We start from the raw sequence: 3,183 nt of genomic DNA, 5'->3' as shown, positions 1-3,183 counted from the left end.
GCTGGGTTGGCAGTATTCGAAGAGGTTTTGGTCTTCTTTACAATAGTTCAACTCTAGTGAAATAATTTTTTTGGTGCAGATATTGTTCTCCACAAAAGGGGTACACAGACCTGATAAACTCAAAATTGGTATATAAAGCCGGCTACATCACCGCTTAAAATTGTTTGGGACAGATATTGTTTTCCATACAGGGGGGGGGGGAGTTGAGTAAGAGTAGTTCCGTGACCCTCGACTGTACTGTGCGGTTGGGGCAAGAAGAGGAGGAGGGTGACTCTGAAGGTGAGGAATATGGCATAATAAATGGATAGCACATGGGATGATGAGGTTGTCCATCCAACTTGACGTGAACCCAGAGGCACGCAGCTGAGTAGCTCATCTGAGGAGGTGGAGGAGGAAGACGAGAAGGTTACATTGCATCCTATGGCGCAACAACTGTGGCAGTGACCGGCAGCGGTCGCTGGTCTGCAGCTCGCAGGGGCGGCAAAGGTTGCCTAGTCTGGGCTTTTTTTTTTTTTTTGAGACCGCAAAGGATAAGCCAGATCGCGTTATCTGCAAAGTTTGCGATAAAAAACTCGGTAGAGGGAAAAAGTGCTAATAATTTGACTACTACATGCATGAACCTTCACATACGCACACATGTGTTACGCTGGTAATCTTACCGCGCTAAAATGCGGACCTCAACAACCATCAGCTGCCCCATCAACCGCATCAGCTGCTTCTTCCTCCTCCTCCTCTGTTACCATGCCAAGTATTGTCACGCAGGTCTCCCACCGCAGAACTTCTAGTTCTTTTCCCGTTCCAGTCAGGCTTAAAGAGAGCCTGTCAGCTGTATCAGAAGCAGACATGCCTGCTGCGTTTGTTTCACTGAGCACACCACGTTTCTCAATCCACCGTTACATCTGTACTTGCACCTCACTCACGGTCCAGCAGTTTGTCCGTTTCAGCATATTCCGCCCTCTATCAGCACCACAGCCAGCACTCAGTGCCGCATTTGTGGTCACGTAAAAGATTGTTTCCTCCCACACATGACAAAGCTAAGAGGTCGAACTCCACCATCTCCAAACTGTTGGCCACGCAAATGGTGGTGTCAGTACCTAATTTTTTGAACTGTGAACACTGCTGTATGGCTGCTTTTTTACTGAGGAGGTAACCGAAGAACCTGAAGGAAACCCCCACAAACACGGGGAGAACATACAAACTATTTGCAGATGTTGTCCTCTATCATCATGGAGTTAGCTCGTTGTGTAGGAGACCGACCACCACTCACTGCTGTCTACCTTTTGACCATTGTGTTGAAGCTTGCAAGGTGTTATGGGTTTACCGTCACAGAGAGGAGCCAGAAGCGTCTGATTCCTCCCACTCCTGCAGTCATTAGAAGCCTTTCGCCTTCATATTAATCGGTGCAGGGGTTTATCTGCTCAGTTGTGAGCTCTTGGAAGCTTGCCGTGATTTAGGCTCTCAGCAGATTTGTTCCATGCATCTCCCCTACTGTGATAACGCTGTACCCCAACACATCAGACTGTCGCCTACCATGGAAACCTTGAAAAGGAAGCTGAAGATCCACTTCTTCTGACAAGCGTACAATATGTGGTAACCCTCACTCCAGCGTACTTTTGCACAACCAGCTGTACCCTGACCTACTGTATCCTCAACCATCCCTTGCAGATTGTTTGTGCGCCCTCGCAGGCAGGGTCCTCTCTCCTCTTGTACCAGTCGGTGACCCCTTTTCACATGCAAAGCACCACGGAATAAATGTCGCTGCAATAGTAATAATAAATATAGTATTTGTACTCTGGCATCAATTGACCCACTTTCCTGGTGTCTACACCCTTAATTTGATGTGTTTTCACAGCTTTTGGGCCAGAGTGAAGGTGTTGCATATTCTTTTTTTTTTTTTGTCCCATCCCCCCCATTGAACAGTATGGTATTCGGAAATGTTCGGCGAATGTCTAAATATTCTATGAACATTTCCGAACCGAACATTGAAATGTTCGCTCATCTCTACTTGTTAGCTAATTAAAAAAAAAAAAAAAAAGATTGCTCTCAGTAGGAAAAAACAAGATAATCTTGTAGTTATGATACCTTTTAATGGCTAACAAAAATAATAAAATAAACGATGTTACAAAGCAAGCTTCTTAGGTCTCTTCCTCAGGCATGGTATAACAAAATATCTGAAGAAACACAAATATATGCACAAAAAAAGACAGAGGTATGGCATAATAAATGGAGATTAAACTAAACAAACAAACTGAGCTTAGAGCTGATGACACTGCTGGACATATTCCAACACTGAAGGGAAGTAATCCTGATAGATCTTTCATCTGCTGCACTACGTTTCCTTGGTTGACCATTGCATCTACAGCACTTAACGTTGCCCATTTCTTGGTGTCCTCGATGTTGAGAAATACAGGCAGATTCTTATCCACCATTCAGTACCATTACGGAGGTGTCTGACTGGTGCCAAAATCATTCTGCAGCCGGACAACAACGATACAGGCAATGTCATTAAGAAAATACAGAATGAAGTACATACTACAGTACAGCAAAAGAACAAGTCAACCGAACATGCAGTGTACAACTAGGAGGGACCGATGTGCAAAGAAAATATCACGTATACCAAGTGCACTGCCATGAGATTGTACATTATGAAGGCCTGGGATCAAACAATTTTAATAATAAAAAAATAAAAATAAACTGCTCCCACTGGGGGCCCGGAAACAGAGAATGGGCCGGGGGTGAGACCCAGGAACAGTAAGAAGGAAAAAATGCCGAACACTCCACCATACCACAAACTCTGCCACCAGATATGAGGATCGACGCTCTCACCCTTCCACCAGCCCCAAAAGAGTGCAGGCAGTTAGGAGTGACCCGGGCACTCCTCAATGTCAAGAACCAAAAGGCAGGTTACAGGGTCCTCTGCGACAGGCTTCTCCATACTGTCATGTAGGAATTGAACCAACTTGGCCAGTAAGCCCAAAACTCTGGACAGTGTCACAGAAGGTGGAGGAATGTCCCCCGGCCCTTGCGGCACATGAGGCATACATCCAGGAACTGGGGCTGGACCCTACTCATCCTGGCTGTGGTGTAATATGTGCAATGTAGGATACAGAGTTGAGCCGCTCTCTCGGAATAGCTAGGAATTAGTTTGTCTAAGCTGTAGGAAATGGAAGGGTAAAGAAGATT

The sequence above is a fragment of the Phyllobates terribilis genome, unplaced genomic scaffold (genome assembly GCF_046119375.1).
Source record: "Phyllobates terribilis strain yellow unplaced genomic scaffold, ASM4611937v1 Scaffold_175__1_contigs__length_3988992, whole genome shotgun sequence".
In the NCBI taxonomy this organism is placed as follows: Eukaryota; Metazoa; Chordata; class Amphibia; order Anura; family Dendrobatidae; genus Phyllobates; species Phyllobates terribilis.
Note: the sequence above shows the minus strand (reverse complement) of the source record.